This window comes from Callorhinus ursinus, unplaced genomic scaffold (genome assembly GCF_003265705.2).
Source record: "Callorhinus ursinus isolate GAN/ISIS: 27379988/994484 unplaced genomic scaffold, GSC_fseal_2.0 scaffold19, whole genome shotgun sequence".
NCBI lineage: Eukaryota > Metazoa > Chordata > Mammalia > Carnivora > Otariidae > Callorhinus > Callorhinus ursinus.
The window spans coordinates 11,168,068-11,187,777 of NW_027397081.1; the positions used below are offsets into that span (position 1 = coordinate 11,168,068).

Consider the following 19,710-nt stretch of genomic DNA (forward strand, 5'->3'; position numbering starts at 1 on the left):
CTGTCTTTCCCTCATCTTTGCCTTCCATTGGCTGTTGGTTCTGCCTTGAATCTCAAACACCTGTACGTCCCTCTTCATTTTCAGGAAAAACACAATTTCCAGCTGGGAACGCTCAGATTCCCACTCTTCTCTCTAAATTTGACTTGCGTTGGCACCTATCCTTGCCTTTTGCTCTCCTGTGAAAATATTTAGCGTTTCTCTCTCTTGTCTAAGGCATATCCACGTGTGGCTACGGCTTGATGCCCTTCTCCCCCTTTGAGCCAAGTGTTTGGAAGTCTTGTTTTTCACCCCCTCTCCTCTCCAGCTCACCCCCTCAACTCCAACCTGGCGTCTGTACTCATCCCCTCGTCATTAATTCATGTTGGCTTTCCTTTGATTAATTTTATCCTTCTGCTTTCTTTAAATGTATTTGTTATCATTTTAACTTCTTGATCTGGATCCCTAATTTATTATTTTTTACTGTTCATTAATATCAGTATTTAAGATCACGAGTTTTCCGCTGCTGTGTGTCTTATGGATTCTCCTCTGTGGGACTATTTTCTATATATTTTAAAATTTTTGCTTTCCTTTCCTCATTGATCTAAGAGTGTTTAAGAGAAAATTTAAGAATCTCTTTGTGGTATTCTTTTTTTGTGTGTGGTTTTGTAATGAATATCTGTTTTATTGCATTTTAATCAGAGTATTTTATTTTATATTATTTCTACTTTGGGGAAATTTTATAATTTCTCTGTTGTTTTATGTACGGTAAATTCTTGAATATTCCATGGACAGTCTTAGCAAAAGGTATGCTTTCTGTTTTCAGACTACAGAGCTCAATATATCAATTAACTAAATTTGTGTTATTAATTACATTTTAATTTCTTCTTTATTAAAGAAAAGGTGAACATAGGGAACCTATGCCCTTTCCCTGAGTATGGGCTAGGTATGTGTTGAGACCCCAGACTTGTCCCTACTCTCAATGTGGCGCCAAAGCAGAAGAACTGTTACCGTGGTTGCTTCACGGCCCAGAGCATCCCGAGGAGTGGGAGAGTGATGTCCCTCACTCCTGAGTGGGGAATGTAATAGGGCAGAGGGAGAGAGACAGGCATGGAGGTTGCATAAAGGGGATGTTGTAACTCTTGTTAATCAGTGATCTGGGACCACATCATGCAATGGAATCTTCGTAGGTGCCAGCAGCATGGACCAAGGCCAGCTCCCCGCCACCCCCCGGCACCACATAAATTCCCCACTCCCACCCCACCCCCACTCCTGGTGAAGGAAGACTCTAAGTGATTGAGATTTGATGTCTACCACCCATTTGAATGGGGCTTGAAGAACAAATTCAGTTCAGTTATAGAAAAAGTATTTTCTGCATGTTCATTCCATATCTGTAGCTCCAGCTCAGATCTCTCTGTGCATTCTAGACTTATCTCTGGGTTAGATTAGGCTTTTCAGCCTCAAGCTGAGCGTGCTCAAAACTAAACCCGTCTCTGCTCACTGTCTCATCTTCACCCCTCAACTAAAACCTGTTCTTCTTGTCTTCCTTATTTTTCTAAATCTTGTCCTCATCCAATACGTCATCTGGGGCAGAAACCAGGTATTGTGTGAGGGGGGTGTAGTTCAGAAAATGCCAAAGATCAAAAACAAACCAAGGCATATCCATTCTGCTAACAACCATATATACTGGGGCTTCACAGGGGAGTTACTTTAAGAACTGGACATGCTTTTAAAATAGTTTGAAAAACCACTGTACAGGAGAGGATGCGAAGCAGTGGAGTAGAAGAGCCTAGAAACCCTTCCACACAAGCCAAAGCCACTGAAAAGCCTGGGGATTGGGGTTGGACTAGAAAGTGGGGTCCACTGCTGGAGGAGGCAGCTGGAGAGGAGGATGGGAGTTGCTGAGTGTGGCAGAGGTGAATGGCCAAAGGGAAGAAGGTTCAGGGAACATTTTTCATTGGCTGTTTTGGTCTTTATCCAAGTATTTGAGGGCAGGCTGAGTGACTGAGCCTGAGCTCCATCAAGAAGGGCCCAGGGCATCAGACTGTCTGCTCCTTCCTGGACAAAGCTCACGATTCTCCATGGCTCTCCAGGAATCCATGGGGCTGGATGTCTACCATGACATTTTGAACCCACAGCCTACCTGGGCTACTTCAAGATGGGCCAGAGCTCCATGGGTGATGAGTTCTTCCATTTCCTGCTAAAATGCTACACCACCACTTTTAAGTCGGGTGCTGGTCTCCTTGAACCCTGGAAGAGGTTTGTGGGAGGAAGGGTGGGCATGGAAATTTTAAATTAGCTGCTGGTCTTCTTCAACCCTAGGGTAAGTTTACGGTGGGAGTGGGGGAAGGTAGCCGGGCAGTTGGCAGGAACTCTGGACTTGGAGATAATGTGGAACCTCCCTATAGGCTGATTTAGATATACTTGATGTATGGTACTAGGTGGGATGCCCTAAACATTTCTGAGGTCTCTGGGTCAAGATTTTTCTCCTCTCACAAAATCTAAGAGCTGTGGTCTTTGATGGCCCTGAGTAGCCCTGTCTTCTCCCTATCCCTGTCAAAAAGAAGCTGCAAGGATTATCAGAAAGTGTAGGAAGGCTCTTTCCAAATTCAGTGCAGGAAGCTTTTGTTCTCTGCGTGATTACCACTGTGGCCCGTGAAAACATCATGGGTGGGTGCCTCTCAGATTTGCCCCCAGGGGAAGAACGATGTTTGGCAGGCTGGATCATTAACATCAAATAATGGGTCTCTTTTCATGATTCACATGAGAAGGAAACATAACCCCATAGCTAGAAATTCCCTGATGAACAACTTCCTGCTATCAAATTTTCTGAAACCTTTGATGCTTGCCTCCATTTATCGGCCACTGTAACCTACAGGTAACACAAACAAAGGGGAAACAAACAAAATGTAGCAGCAGAATGCAGGAGCAGGTGAGCAGGCTTCGTTTCAGTAGCGGGTCAGGACCCCTCGGTCCAGCTAGTTTTCTCTCCTTGCCACCTTGTTGTTTATCTTGGAAGCCCCTTGCCAGGGTCCAAATGCTACTGATATTTTGTGTTAACCCAGTCTCTCCCTGGCTGGAGAGAAGGCAAAATGGGAAGGGGAGACCAAGGGCTCTGTGGGCAGGCCTATATTCCCCTTTTAGTCCTGCTAAGAAAGTTTCTGGGAATACAGGTGGTGCTCAATGAATTGTTTGCTGACTGAGCTTGGAATGTTACTACACAGATGAGAACCGCCTCGAGCTGGAAAAGTGGCTAGAGAAGATCCCAGGGGCATTTGACTGGTCCCCAGTGGTGAGATCTGTGTGTGAGTTCGAGGGGGACAGGTCAGGGGTTTGTTGTTTGCTTGGGATCGCCATGATGCGAGCGTCACTTAACTCTCAGAATCAAGAATTTCTCACGGGGCTCGTGTAGAAATGGCAAGACAGGGGGAGACTAAGAAGGAAGAAAGTGGGGGGCGGATTCCAAGAAGAAAGGAGGACGATGAATCCGATAAAGAGCAAAAGAGGGAAGAGAAATAGATGGCTGTAGACAGACCCAGAGCCAGAGGGAACGCCTACCCAGAATGCCAAGCCCCCCCCCGCCCCCCGACATAGACGGGTGACAGACCTTCTGATGGGCAGGCGCCCCTGTTGTTCCAGTTACAGCCTCCAGGTGGCGCCAAACTCTTGGCATCTTTCTGCCCATCGCAGGAGGTGGGCATAGAATTAAGACCAATCTTGCACGCAAGTGAACAGACTCTACTTACCTTGGATAATTTTAGGGCAGCAGGAAGGTCCACCGTAGCACCTCCACTCCCCAAATACCACTGTCCCCAGTTAGGTAAGACGGTTGAAGTTGTATATTAGATTCTTATGTCTTTTACTTAAGCCTGTGATTTTTTTAAAGATTTTACTTATTTTTTTGACAGAGAGAGAGAGAGAGAGAGAGCACAAGCGAGGGGAGCGGCAGGCAGAGGGAGAGGGAGAAGCAGGCTTCCCGCTGAGCAGGGAGCCCGACGCGGGGCTCGATCCCAGGACCCCGGGATCATGAGCTGAGCCGAAGGCAGACGCTTCACCAACTGAGCTACCCAGGCGCCCCCAGACTGTGACTTTTTAAAAATGTGGAACTGGAAAGAGTAAATCTGTAAGTGCTAGTCCTTACGCATAGCTCAGTATGAATGAGCCCCACACGCTGAGAACAGGTGTAGGTAAGAAGAGAATGTGTGTGGGGAGCAGTGAGGAGGCCAGATGGCGTGGTCAGGAGACATGGGGAGAGCCTGGTGGACAACCGCAAAAGTCTGCCAAGCGCATTTTGTAAGATTTGCTCAGCTGATTCCTGGCCGACTTTCCATGTCCTTTTGCACTAGGCTGGGTCGTGTTAAACATGGACCTAGCAGACAGAGAACAGACCAAGCGCCAGGAGTACATTGCCCAGAGAGGGGCTACCGGTGGAAAGAGCAGTGACCTCGGGGTCAGGGACAGCAGCTGGTTTCCTGACTGTGCCCCTCTTTCCGGGACTCGGTTTCTTGGTCTGTAAAGCCAATGACTTGATATTCTGGGAGTCTGTGTGAGAGGCAGAGAGTGGCCAGGAGTGACGTATGCGTCTCACACGATGAGCCTGACCTCGCTGGCCACTCCTTCCTCTCCCCTCAACTCAGAGTCAAGTGGGCTGAGGAGGAGGAGGAGCGGCTAAGGAGACCAGTGCACCAGGTGCTCAAGGTTGACGCCCCTGGCCAACTATCTCCTTTCCTCCCTGTGCCTCGAGGCTGCCTGCCTCACCCTGGAAGCCTCCAGGATGCCCTGTGCCACCCCAAGTCCCTGCTCTGGCCCAGGGGCCATCTGGTGCTGGGCGGGAGCTTTGAGACCACCTTCTACGTGGTGGGGGCCAAGAGGTTCTCTGCACTGCCACCAAAGGAGAAATTCGTGGGGGGACGCCCCGCCGGGGTCCGGCGTCACCATCGAGAAGCTGGAGAAGGCTCAGCGGGCAGCTGAGATCCTCCTGGAGAAGCGTTCAGACCACACGGGGACATTCTTTATGGCCCGGAGAAAGGACTGAGCGGCATACTGGGAAGGCGAGGGAGCGCGCGGGGGCAGGACTTCAAGGCCACATTCTGGCCTCCTCCCCTGTTTGCTTTCCTTTCCCGTCAGCCAGCTTTATTTAGAACCCTTACCAGCAAATGCTTTGAGAGTCTTATTATACATGACTGCCAGGTAAATAGGGATGTTTATCTCACACAGAGAGGTTCATAATATACTCTGCTAATGGCCCAGGGTTGGGGAAAGAATTGGACGAGAGAAATAAAGCTGTGCCTCCCTTAGTTTTGAGGGTGGCTCGGTTGCATGGAGTGATGAGGGTAGAGTCCCCCATGATCGCCTAATTTAGGCATTTTGGGGACTGCTCACCTTCTGAGCTCATTCCCCACACGAATCTTCACCCCTGCTGATACAGCAGCCCCGTCCCACAAAACAAAAAGAACACAGGCTTTGGTGCCAGGGGACATGGATTTTGGTACTTGGCTCTCAGCTTACTTGCTCTTGTGATGTCAGGTGGGTTGTTAATACCTCAAAGCCTCAGTGTCCCCATCTCTGAAATGGAAAGAATAACCCACCTCCCCGGGGTTATCGTGAGACTCCCAAAGATAGAACATGAATACACCTGGCAGATAATCATGTGTGCAATGTTGTACGTGTAAGTTTTCACTGACACTCCATGTGCGTGTAACAAGCAGTTCTAAAGGGAGCTGGAGTTCTAAAGAGGTGGTTTTCCTTCTTCATCCAGCACGATCCACCTAAGCCAGTCTGGGACAGGGATGGGGCGCTCGGGAAAGACTTTTGAAGGAAGTAGCAGCAGATCAGTGGGATGTAAGGGGTGACTTGGGAGTAAGGTCTCAGATCAGTGGGATGTAAGGGGCGACTGGGAGTAAAGTGAAAGAATCGGGGGCATAGTCTGTGAAGAGCAGGAATTCTGCAGTAGCAGAGACCCAGAAGGGAAGTAATATGCCATGTTTGGTGAACTTTAGGAAGAACTGAAGACAGCTGGGTAGGTTGAGGTCCTGTCCCTGGTGGTCTCCGATAACCCACCGGGCACCGGCATGGTGAGGCAAGCCAACACTTCGAGCGGGCAGAGAAGTTACCCAAGTGGTGATGGTTGGTTTGGGGTAGGAGGTAGGCAAGCAAGTAATTTATCCATCCAACAAATATTTGTTGAGTGCCTACGTAAAGTTAGGCACTGTGCTCGGTAAGTGTCAGAAACTTTGCCCGGGACTGGTCCTCACCGTAAACACAGTTGCAGCACTTGAGCCCTTGATCACATCATGCCCCATGTCTTTGTATCTGTGTATATTTTCATGTGTATATGTGGGTATGTGCACACGTGTGTGTGTGTGTGTGTGTGTGTGTGTGTGCATGCTGGCGATGGTCATAGAGGGTGGGGTCAGATCTATCCATGGTGTTACCACATGAGTGATCGGAGAAACTGACTCTCAAATGCTGGGAGCAGATTGGGAGTTAGCTACCAGAGGAAGTTTGCAGTATATGGACCCAGAGGCTGAGTGTTAGCACCTCCTCCAAAGACAGCTCCAAGTGCACGCTGGAGTGTGCAGCCAGAAAGCTGGGCTGGCCTGGGAAAGCAGAAAGCAAAGAGGAAGGTGGGAGGGCATACGGCGAGGGTGTCCAGGGCAGGTGCTCTCGGCAGGGCTGAGGTGCCCAGTGCTCTACCTCCTTGCATAAAGTATGGACACATCGTGGGGTATGTTCTCCCGGGGTCCTGGGGTTAGTTACATGGGCAGTCACACCGGGGCGCTGCTGGCTCTCTTACATGATACCACGTACACTTTGTGGGCTGACTGTGAGTAGGCACTGTGTTTGGTTTCATGGGAAGCTAGTGGCCAGAAAGGATTTGTCATCCACTGAAATAACAAGCAACACACTTTTGTTAAGCACTGTTACGGAGTAGGCGTGGCACTCTACGGCAAGGCAGGATTTGCTTGGGAGAGGGACGATGATGGGAAGCACAGAAGAGGTAGGATCGGTTCCTGCTCAGGGTCAGAGGAAGGTTTCACGAAGTAAGTGGCAGCCGAGATGAGTTATAAGAGAGGGTGATGGTTGGAAATGTGTTCACACTGAAAGAAACGCTACTGCTAGAAACAAAACAAAACAAAACAAAACAACACATGGCCTTAGGAAGATGCCAGGTGAATGATGTGAGGTTTTCTGTTTTCTTTGCCTAGAGGGTGGACTCCGTATGAGAGAGCAGAGGAGAAGAAGGAAGGCTGGGAAGGTAGCTCAGGGTATTGGACTCTGTGAGCCTCTCCAGGGGGTAATCAGAGTTCATCAACAAATATTTATGTAACATCTGCCATCTGCCAGGCATTGAGCATGCAGGACTAAATACGACACAATTCTTGCCCTTGCTGGGCTTGTAGACAGTTATGACAACAGTGTTAGGAGGGGAGGGCACGCAGAAGATCATGCCTAATCTGGGGGGGATAAGGGAGGCATTGCAAAGACGTAAGGCTTAAAGTGAGTCTTGAACTAACAGTCCGTGCCCAGTTGCCAGGCAGCCGGTGGGATGGAGGTGCAGGGGCCCGGGGTGCTGAGGCAGGTCAGGTAGAAGCAGCAGCATGGCCAAGGTGGGAGCCACGGGTGGACATCAGGCACGGTCAGGGACCCTCATCGGTGAACATGGACTCCGTGGCCGTTACATGCCCGTCCCTGTTTTGTATTCTGGGGATACAGTGAATGAGTCCAGCAAGGCCCTGGCCTCATTCTACCTGGGAGCAGAAGGGAAGGCAGACAGTAGAGGAGTAGATCAAAGATAAAATATAATAAAATAGAAAAGTGTGAGCCCTAAGAAAGAAATCAATAGGGAGGTACCGTGGAGAGGAACCGGGGCAGAGGGGGTGGGAGGAGGGCCCGTCCGGGTGCCTGGGACGGACAGACCTAGACTGAGGTCCCGCACCATCGGGCAGTGGTGTGATGGTGAGGGCCCTAGGACAGGGCTGCCAAGCCCAGCAGTGTTCCTCTCTCGATGACGGAGCCCTCCAAAGCTGCCGTGGAGGATGCTTCTGGAAGCAGAATCTACAGGCAGACAGGAGAAACTCTTCTGCCCGTTCCTACCCTGTCTGTGGGCCTCCCCTGGAGAAACCCCCTTTAAAATGTGCCAGCCCTTCTTTTTGCCTTCCAGAGGAGGACCCCAGGCGCTCAGACAGACCTCCAGGGGAAATAACAGGCAGTGAGTGGGGTCGGGGGCAGCCTCCTGGAGGACAAGGTAGGTCGTTGTCCTGGCTGTGTGTCTCTGTGTGTGAGTGTGTCCTTCAGGGGAAGGAGGCCGGACAGCAGGATGGCTCCCTGAGGACCAGTCCCAAACCTGTTTGGGGTTGTTTCCCTTGTCCGTCATTCTCTGGACACAAGGGGGCAGTCGAGCCCTGAGCTTGGCAAGCTGCAAGGCCCATGGGCGGAGGACTGTCTTCCCCCAACCTTGCTTGCCTGAGGCCCGCTCTCCTCTTCAAGCTGACCTCTGAATGTGGGAATCAGGAAGAGGAGGGCCACCGCCCACACAGAGCACCCTGCTTTCACTGGCCTTCACTCAACCATATGCAAGATGCGCTGCCCTCCTCCCCTTCCACGACAGAAGCTGAGGCCCAGGAGAGCTAACGCAGATCCACGTGCTGCAGGGCCTGGCTGGAGATAGATGAGCCCCTAAGTGGCTTGGATGGCAGAGCAAGGGAGAGGCACCCCAGCTGGCTGCTGGAGCGGAATTCTTCTGGGCCCTCTCCATTGTGGTGAAAATCTCCCCAGAGTCCATGAAGCTGGGGCAGGAGGGCCAAGTGCAGGGATAGGGTGTAGTAAGCCCATCGGATCCACTCAAAAGCCATTAATGCCAATGCATGTGTCAGGTCCCATGCTGGCGCTAAGAATACAAGGGGGAATTGGATTCAGGCTCTTCCAAAAAGTTCACAATCAGGTGACTGAAGGGCCACTGCAATGCAGTGTGGTAAATGCAGCATCAGAGAGCAGGACAGGTCCTGGGGACCACACAGGAAGTGCCTTCACCTAGATGTGGGGCTCGCGTGACGGAGGTCACAGAAGGCTTCCTGAAAGTCTTAAGGATAAGAGGGTTTAGCCAAGCCAAGGTAGACCAGGGCTTTTTGGGCAAGGGAGAAGTGTGAGCAAGAGATCAAAGTCCAGAAACAACACAGGAGGGACACTGAAAGAAGTTTCAGTGTGTCTGAAAAAGTTCCAGCATAATACCCTTTAATATTGCAGCCGTTTTAATGGCACACTGTCTGTGGTCTGACTCTTGCCTGACTCTCCAGCCAGTTGGAAGTGTTTCCTGAACAGTTTTGTACATTCCTACAGGAGCCTTGGAGGACTGAGTTTTTCCAGTTCGGGGGCCTGCGGGATTATGAGAAACTGGATGCAGGGGGAAAGACTTGGAAGCTGGGCAATTAGTTTTTGGGTGGGCTTTTTCCTCTGGGACCTTCCAAGCCCCTTTGCCTTAACAAGTGACACCCCTGCAAACTGGGAACTCATGTGGCAATTCACAAAGGAAGTTGTGATAGGGTAGCTTTAAGAGGAATTCAGAGGTTAAGACTAAGCAAATAAAAACACAAAAACAAAAGGCTAAATATTGATTAACTAGGTTACTTAAAAACTTAGATTGCTGATTGATGGAAGACCATAGCCAAAGTGATCAGGCAGATTGGATGATATATTTGCAATGGATAAAATCAACAGGGAACCAATACCTTCTAGAATATACAAAAAATATACAAATCAAAATATACAAATTTGGACTAGGAGAAAGTCCAAAGAGAAAAAGGAGCCATTGACTTTAAGCCACTGACATGTGGGGGTTGTTATAACACTTAACCTTACCCCACTGATATGCACCTTTATATGTGCTCAAATTGATCAGAGGAAGGTGAAATTTAAAAAAATTTTAGGAGGGCTTGGCTGGCTTAGTGGTAGAGCATGTGACTCTTGATCTCAGAGTCGTGAGTTCAAGCCCCACGTTGGGTATGGAGCCTACTTTAAAAAAATTGTCGAACTTTACTTATTTTCATTAGACTGGCAAAAATTGATAAGTAGATCATTCCAAGAATTTTGGTAGGGGTTGGAGGTGTGTATGGGTGTGTTGGTGATTCTAGGAACTCCCATGTACTGTTGGTGGGGATGTAGACTGGTATAGGCTTGCACTGGTGTCTTATGAAAATTAAATATTTAATTGACTGATGGCTTGGCATTTCTACTCCTGGGAATATACCCTGTGGAAATTCCCACCCAGGTCTGCACAGAGGAGACATGGACATCTACAGAAACACTGTGTTGGGGCGTTAGAGGCAATCTGGGTGTCCATCCCTGGGGGAGTAGAGTCAGAAAGGAGGGGATGCAAGTCTCAGAATGGCAAGAAGTAACAGCCCACATGTATGCATGGCAATGTGCATGGGCCTTAAGGGCATAGTGAAAAATAACAGAAATAAAGGCATATACATACAAAGCAACAGTACCTAATTCACAAAAATACACATAAAGAAAAGAACATGCATTAACCCCTTAGAAAGTGGGTGTGAGGATGAAAGTCGGGAGGGGATGAAGAAGACAGGATTGAATGGATGGGGTCCCCCCTCCAACACACACACATTCTTTTCCAAAGCTTTCTGACAAGAGACTGAAGACTGACAGCCACAGCGTTTACTTCCGAGGCTGGGTTTCCCTTACAGAATGGGATTCCCACGAGGCTGTGGCATCTCTCCTCAACTTTTTGGAAAGCCCACGTTCAGCCTTTACTGCCCTTTTCCCAATTTCGTAAGCACTCCCCTTTAATCATGACCTCGTGCTTTCTCAAAAACAAAACAAAACACAATGCAAGAGGAATAGAATTACCAGATCCAATCTTAGTCCAAACAGCTTGTACTCAGAACATAAAACGAGTTGCTTTTCCTATCTCTGTATTAAACAGAGAGAGAAAAGAGTGAAATACATTAGCCTTCTATTTGTACAAATCGCATTAGTGGCAGGACATGTGTGCCAAATATATGTATTATACCGCTACGGTCGGTAATTAGCAGGAAGCAGGGGGAAAAAAAAATCAATGGAACATAGAGGATAGGCCTAAATCAGATCATAGCGAGTATTATAAGGAAGCACAGGATGAAGGAATATCACGTCAAAGAGGAAGCAAAGCAAAACCATCCATATAGCACGGAAGCAACCCCAGGTCTCAGCTTTTCCAGGTGGGGGTCGTGGAAGCCCCGCCCTGATTTTCAGCCTCATGAGCTTTGGTATTACCACTGGTCACATGCCCATCTCCAGCAGGCTAGCCACCTGCCACCTCAAAGCCGCTGGTTCCTGGCTCTGCCAAAGGCCCTTGAAAGCCATCTCCCTGCAGGTCACAAGCCATGCCACAGGGGTGAGTTGGGGCTGGACACCTCTTTGCTGGATTATGGAATTGGCCCCCGCTGAGACTCGAGAATCTCCTTCTCTCTCCTCAACCGTTCCCACCCGGGGTCTTCCCCCTCTCCCATCACCCCTCTCCTCCAGCGGAGCAGCTCGCCCCCTGCGCCTTCCTCTCCTTCCCTGCCCTGGCCTCCTTCTCAAAGCTTCCTGCAACCCGAGCAATGGATTCAGTGGCCAGCTTAAAATTTGGAGACGCGTGAGTATAGAGAACCGGAGAACTAGAGAACTAGAGTTTCTGGTTGGTCTGTATCTGTGTGGCTGGGCGGTTTCCACCCAAAGCTCCACGAAAGGATGCATGTTAGAGCCCTAAGAAATGCAGTCTTTGTGCACACACAGGGCCCCCTCGAGGACTGATGGAACAGCCTCTCTCCTTCCCACAGAGAGCCATGACTCTAATAAGAGAGGGGTGCCGAAAGGTTGTGGACTCCAGGAAAGGGCTCCCCACCTCCCCACAATGAAGGCTCAGATTAATCATCCCTGGACTCACCATATGTATTCATTAAAACCTAAAGCAGGCCCTGTGGGACCACATCACATTTGATGAGTTATCATTTGACTTGTAATTTTGTTTATTTATTATTAATTACCAAGCACGTGAAAGGCTCCAAATGGCTGGTTCCTCTGATTCTGGGAGTTGCTTAGTTTGGCTCTGCCCTGGATTCCGACCTAAGGGCTCACACCTGACCTCAGGTCTGGTTTGAGCAGAAAACCAGGAAGAGGCTCGGTGGAGGTGCTTCTCTGCCGTTCCAGTGAACACCACCCCCCGCCCCCGCGACTGCAGGAGCGGGCTCCTAATAGCTGCGTTGTACCTGGTTGTATACGTTTCTTTCTGGGAGATAAGCAGAAGCCATGGAGTGTGAAAGGAGACATCACTGCCTCCTGGGGTCTAAATCATTTCTGGAGCATCCCGGGCCTCTGATCTAAAGGAGGCCTTGATGTCCGAATCACGGAAGTACTTTTTCCAGCACTGGAAAGAGCAGCTTGGAGGGAAACTTGCGTGGAGGTGTCTGTTATGTTCCCTGCCATCCTTGCCCCATTTTTGTTGGAACAGGCATCTGTCCTTCGGTGCCCTTGAATGCTTTAACCCCATTGGGTAAAACTGAGTAAAAGGAGCCACGCTAGGGCATGCCTCACAGAGGAAACGGGGGCACCTCTATGGTGCCCTGCATCTCTACACCTGCGCTCATTTCAAAAGCGACTCTGCATCTAGACATGCAGGATTTTTTTTTTAAATCACAAGATTGATCCTACATATAGAAATGTTCATAAAAGACATAAAATCTATGAAGATTAATATAAAATGAACACCCAGTAACAGCCCCCAAGCTGAGAAATAGAACACCGCAGGGTCTTAGAAGCACCCCTTTCTCCCGTGGGGTCGACACCCCCTCCTTCCCTTCCACAGCCCACCTCTATCCTGACATCTATTGCTTTTCCTTACAGGCTGCTGCTCATTTATGCAGCACTAAATAATATTGTCTACTTTTGCCTGTTTGGAACTTTATATAATTGGAATAAAAATGTACATCTTCTTTAGGACTCGTTTCTTTCCCGCTGCATCATTTGGAGAACCACCCATGTTGATGTCTACAGCTATAATTGGTGCATTTTCATGACCGTCTCCTCTAATGTATTTATTCTACTGTTGCTGCACACTTCGGTTTTTCTAGTGGGGGCTATTTCAAAACAATGCTGCAAAGAACAGTCATGTGCCTGTGCCAGATTTGCGTATGACCCTGGGTGTGCAACTGGTGGGCACAGAGTGGGCCCAACTCAACTCTCTTAGTTCATGGCAGCCTGTTCTCCAAACTGGTGCACCAATTTATATGCCCATTCAAAATACATGAGAATATCTGTGATCCAGGTCCTTGGTGCTGGCCGATGTGATTTTTGCCAATTTGATGGCTGTGTAGTAGCATCTTGTGATTTAATCTGCATTCCACTGATGAGATTAAGCCTCTTTTCATAGGTTTATTGGCCATTTGGATTTTCTTTCTTAGAAAGGGTCTGTTCAGGTCTTCTGAGTTGCTCTTTATTTTCACCATTTCGATTCACAGAAGTTCTTTATAAATTCTGGGTCCTGGTCCTTTGTGAGTTTTGTGAGTTGTAGGATCTTTTCCCACTCAGTGGCTTATCCCTTCACTCTCTTAATGTGTCTTTGGTTGAACAGATGTTCTTAACTGTAATATGCTCAAATTTACAAATCTCAGGTTTCCCATGAATGATTTTTGTATCCGGTTTAAGAAATCCCTCTCTACCTCCAAGGTCATGAAGATATTCTTCTATATTACCTTCTAAACCCTTAGAGTTTTGCTGGGCATGTATACTTTTTAATGCACTTGGATTGATTTTTTTGTGCATAGTGTTCAGAGAAAGTCTGATTCCATTTTCTCCCCTATAGATACTCAATTACCCCAGCACTATTTATTGAAAACTCTGTCTTTTCCCCACTGATCTGGGATATCACCTCTGCTGTACATCAAGTGTTGATTAAGTTAAGTTGATTAAGATCCTACAACTCACAAAACTGACAAAGGGCTCTCTGCTATTTCATTGGTCTATTTGTCAATCCTTATACCAATACCATACGGTCTTCATTACTATAGCTTTATAATAAGTATTATGTCTGGTAGAGCCAGTCCTCCTGCCTTACTTTTCTTCTTCAAGAGTAGCTACTCTTGGCCCTTGACACTGTCATATAAATTTTAGAGCTGGCTTGTCAAGTTCCAACAAAAACCTATTGGGATTTTAATTGGTATTTTACTGAGTCTATAAATCAATTTGGAGAGAAATGACATCTTTACAATGTTGAGTCCTTCAATCCATGAAGTGGTCTATTTCTGCATTTATTTAGGTCTTCTTTAATGCCTTTTAATAAAATTTTATAATTTTCTCCATTAATGTCTTGTACACATTTTGTTGGATTTATTCCTAGGTACTTCTCATTTTTTAATGTCATTGTGAATGAAGTTTCTTTTAAATTTCATTTTATAACTGTTGCTGGTTAGAAATGAATTTAGTTTTTTATATTCACTTTGTATCCAGAAACTTTGCTAGACTCTTATATTCCAGTAGTTTCTTTGTAGGTAATTTTAAAATTTCTCTCTATATATCATCACTATCTGTTTAAAATAATAATTGTATCATTTTTGTTTCCAATCCTTATACCTTCTATTTATTTTTCTTACCTACTGTGTTGTCCAAGACCCCTGGTAGAATATTGAATAAAATTGGTAATCGTTAGCATTCTCTTCTCTGTCCTCAAGTCTAAGGGAAAGCTTTTAAATGTGGCATCATTAAGTATGATGTTTGTTGAAGTTTTTGTAGCTAATCCTTATCACATTAAGGAAGTTCCATTCTATTCTCAGTTTGCCAAGAGGTTTTTGTTGTTGTTGTGAATGGATGTGGACTTTGAGCTTTTTCCCCCTATATATCTATTGAATGATTAGAAGGCATTTCTCCTTTGATCTGTAAATATAATTTATATTAATTGATATTTGGATGTTAAATTGCCTCTTATTCCTGAAATCAGTCCACCTTGGTCATAGTGTAACTACTAAAAGAAGAGTCTGTCAAGTCAGACTGTGTAGGTCTGAACTCCAGCCAAACCACTATCTAGCAGTGTGACCTGGGCAAATGCCTTAACCTCCCTGTGCCTCATATGCTGAAATGAGGATGATCGTACCTACCACACAGAACCATTTGTAAGGTTCAATAACATGTCCAAAGGGCTTAAACCAGTGTCTAGCACCTAGTAAGCCCCAAATAAGTGTTTGCTATTTTGGGGACTACACAATAATTTGTTCAGGGTTTTTGGAGTTGTATTCATGAGTGATTTTTAGTTTGTAATTTTTCTTTCTCATAAATAACCTTGGTACCTTGGGTACTAGGGTTTTGCTGAACCTATAAAATTAGTTGAGGGGTGTTTTCTCATTCCCTATGCTCTGGAAGATTTTGTAGAAGACTAAAACTGTTGATTCCTTGAATACGTGCTAGAACTCACCTGTGAAGCCAGCTGCCTCGAGGGTTTCATGTGGGAACCATGTTCAATTTAAGTTCTTTGATGTTTACGGGACAATTCAGGTTTTGCATGTGTTGTATATTTACTTGGGAACTCATACATCTAAATTTTCAATATATTGTCATAAAGTTATTCATGATGACTAGTTACTATCTTTGAAATGTCTGCAGTATAACCATGAGGTTTCCATGTTCACTCTTGACATGGGGTGTATGTGCCTTCTCTCTCTCTCTCTCTTTCTTTTTTTTCCTTGATCATTCCAACCAGAAATTTCCTAATTATATTAGTCTTTTCAGAGAGCTGACCTCTGACCCTTGCTGATCTTCTCTATTGTATCTTAGCTTTTTACTTTATTAGTTTCTGCTCTGTATTATTATTTTCTTTCTACTTATGTCTGTTTGCTGTTCCTCTCCTAACTTCATAGCCCATTTACATTACTAGTGTATACATTTGAGGAGTAGAGTTCCCCTTAAATACTCTTTTGGCTCCAACCCACCAATTGTGATATGTAGCACTTTCATTACTAGTCAGTTCAAACTATTTTATAATTTTCACTGTGATTTCTTTTTTTGAGCCGTGGGTTAATTATTGGTACATTTCTTAATTTCCAAGCATATAAGGATATTCTAGTTATCTTTTTATATTTTGACTTTTGGATTAAAACTGTTCATCAAAGAATTTATTCTATACCATTTCAGTCCTTTGAAATATGTTGAGGTTTGCTTTGTAAGCTGGTGCAGGATAATTTTTAATGGACTCTGTATTCTTGAAACAAACGTGTAGGTGTTGAATGCAGTATTTTATATACATCCATTAAGTCCAATTAATGAATCCTGCTGCCCAGGTATTACGTATTTTTACCGATTTTTTGTCTATCTTTAACTCTCCGTCAACTGCCTTCTTCTTTTACACTTTTTTTTTGTCCTGACAGGTCTATATTGTGGTTTTCTCTCTCTCTCTCTCTCTCTCTCTCTCTCTCTCTCTCTCTCTCTTTCTCTCTCTCAGTTCTTGCCTCCTTCTGAATGATTTTTTTCTTTTTTGGTCATTCCATTTCCTCTACTCTACTAATTTGATTGAGTTATTCTTGTGGTGCCTAAAATTGGAGTATAGATATTTTACTTTGGATCTCACGAGGCACTGGTGAGGATGTGGGAAAGTGACAGAAAGAAAGGAGGCCAATCAGGCTCCACTCATGAACCAGTTACTGCTGTGGGCAGCTGGGACTCACTCCTGCTGGGACCTCTGCGAGAGTGCAGAGAACATGTTATGGCATTTCTATTCTAGGAGCGAGGAAGCTGGCATAATTATTCAGCATCTCTCATCTCTCACTGGGTGAGGGCCTGAGGACTACTGCATCAACTCCCCAGCTTTTCTGACTTGCTCTGTGTAGGGGCCAAACATACTCCTACAACCAGAGAAAACCCTCAGGCTCAGGTCCTTGCAGTAGAAAAATGTTGAATGGGCATGGCCAGTGCCAAGGAAGTATGGGGAGTATACCATCATCTGTTTGGAATGACAATAATGCATTGTTAACTTATTAGTCTAAAGATAATCAATACTTTTACCCTTCCTGGATAATACAAAGATCTAGAACACTTCAACCCCATGTATCTACACTCCCCTGGAATTTATAGGCTGTTGCTATTGTGCCTTTTAATTCCATCTTATTTTTAACCACATATGACATTACTTTTTAAAAATTTTTAAAAGGTTTTATTTAATTATTTAGAGAGAGATAGAGAAAGAGCATGAGTGGGGGGAGGGGCTGAGGGAGAGACAGAATCTCCAGCCGACTCCATGCTCAGCATGGAGCCTGACGTAGGGCTCTATCTTACAACCCTGAGATCATGACCTGAGCTAAAATCAGGAGTCAGACCCTTAACCGACTGAGACACCCAGGAGCCCTATGACATTATTTTTTTATACGTCTATTAGAATTACCCACAAGTTAGGGTCCTTACTTGTTCTTCATTCTTTCTTGCATCGCAGACCTTGATCTTTTGTGCACTGGTATTGTAGAGCTATTTTCTCATGAGGTTGTGACCTAAGGTAACAAAGCAAATACATTGTGAGCTGACCACATGGGAAGGAGAACTACCAGTGGTCTACTCTTCCAGCTGTATGGGCGTGGCCTGCTTTCTTGACTTCTCCCATTTCTCCCTCCTTCCCTCCCTTTCACTCTCCCTGCCTCCCCTCCTCCCTTCTTACTTCCTTCTTGCTCTTTGCTCCTTCCAGAGGCTATTGCTTTTGGAACTATGTCTTCACTCCATTTTGTCCACACGAGAAGACTGCCTTTCCAAGCCAATGCCCAAGACATTGTCAAGTGTTTTGCTCACTGCAGCCTGCTGGAATCACCATGGAGTAGAGTTCCAGTAGGAAGGCCACTGGAAAAGCTGATGTGCCCTTCAATGCCCTATGAGGACACCGTTGCAGCTCTGCTCAAGGACTGCTCTCATGTTCACCACCAGGATATTCAATTGTTCCTGAATTCATATTCAAAAGGAAAATAAGACATCCAGGGACTCCAAATAATAGGGATAAAGCAAGAAGCATTTCGGATATACATCTTTCTTGGGCTTGGGATGTGAAGTTCTGTTTTTTTAGCTGCAATTGCCAGGAAAAGGCTTTGAAGGTTTCCGGTTACTTGCTTCTGAGAAAAATTCCCCAGTGGACCACTGAGAAAGAAGAAGGGAAAATGCAGTTTGGGATAATGAAATAAACCACACATTTAAATTTTTGTTTGAACTATTCAGGATCTGATTTAAAAATCTGGTCTTTGTTTTATATGACTAAATAGTTTGTTTTCATAGAGTTTATGTTAACCTTAAAAAAGGAAAAAAAAAAAAAAAGCTTTTCTTTCCAGAAAAGCTTCCAGAGGCTGTTGGTTTTGGAAGTGTATTTTCACCACATGTATATTTGTATACTCATGCATTCATAATTATAACAGACATTCATGTGCAGTGGATAGAGGGCCAACATGGGGAGCAGATTTCAATCTACAGTGAAATCTGATTCTGACCATAAATCTTGGCAGCTTCTGAAAAGGGTATGAAAAAATTAATGACGGGATGAGGGGGCAAGGGATACTATAGCATCAAAGCCACATATAAGCTATATAACCACTATTTTCCAAGTCCCCTGTTAAACTGACCCATGAGTGGGAAGAGGGTACGTTTCCCAAAGTAAGGATTCAATGTAAGGGAAACTGTGATTTAAATTTCTCAATACCTTGAACAGAAAACATTGAACAGAACAGATACTATTAAAGAAAACCAAATTACATCACCTAACATATGTCACTTTGGCATTTGATTATTTTGAATTAAAGGCATTTAGAAAACCAGTAGGCCCCAGAAGGACACTCTGATCCTCCTTTTTCTTCCGGAAAGCAGGAGATAAAAGTCCCATATGAAAGGTACCCTCCTTGTTCCAGGAGGAAGGAAGACATTCTTATTACCAGAGACAGGGAATTTGGTGCTAAGAAATCTGTACACGTGAACCCTATTAAAACAATCCTTACCCTCTCAGTTACTTATTTATCATTTACTACCCTTAGGCCAAACCCTTCTGTCTTGTCAATTCTTCACAGATTGATTGTTTCCTTGTCTAAGGGTATAAAGGCTTCCTGCTCTGGTCACTTTTTTTTTTTTAAGATTTTATTTATTTATTTGACAGAGACATAAAGTCAGAGCACAAGCAGAGGGAACGGCAGAGAGAGAGGCAGAGGGCGAAGTAGGCTCCCCACTGAGCAGGGAGCCGGACGCGGGGCTCAATCCCAGGACCCTGGGATCATGACCTGAGCTGAAGGCAGATGCTTAACCATCTGAACCACCCAGGCACCCCTGTTCTGGTCACTTCTTGAGGTCTTCATTCTCTTGTGAAGCCTCCCATGTACATGTAAAATATTAATAAAATTCACACGCATTTCTCCTATTAATCCGTCTCATGTGAGTTTAATTCTTGGATCCAGCCAGAGACCCAAAGATGGGAAAGGAGAATATTTTTCCTCTTCTATATTATTATCATCCCAATTTTATGCACCAAAACTGAGGCTTCTAGATCTCAGAAGTTCGTTTTTCTAACCGCCATTGTCATACGAATTGTTGGTGGCAATTCAGGATGGCAATTTGTGTCTTTTGACTTTGAGTTCTGGATGCTTCCTGCTGGAGGTACTCCACTACCCACTAGTTGGGAGAAGCAGGGTACAACAGCCATGGTGCCCCTGAGCCACTCACAATGACACCTTGTATTGATTCTACATCCTTCCCATCTGT

General features: G+C 45.7%; 1 long non-coding RNA gene across 1 annotated transcript; it reads left to right on the top strand.

The window, feature by feature from the left end:
• The first annotated feature begins 1,708 nt into the window (after positions 1 to 1,708).
• Positions 1,709 to 19,423, top strand: LOC141374535 (uncharacterized). Its single transcript, XR_012381508.1, has 3 exons — positions 1,709 to 2,235; positions 3,891 to 4,099; positions 16,368 to 19,423. It is a non-coding gene; the product is annotated as an uncharacterized lncRNA (long non-coding RNA).
• Positions 19,424 to 19,710: the final 287 nt, after the last annotated feature.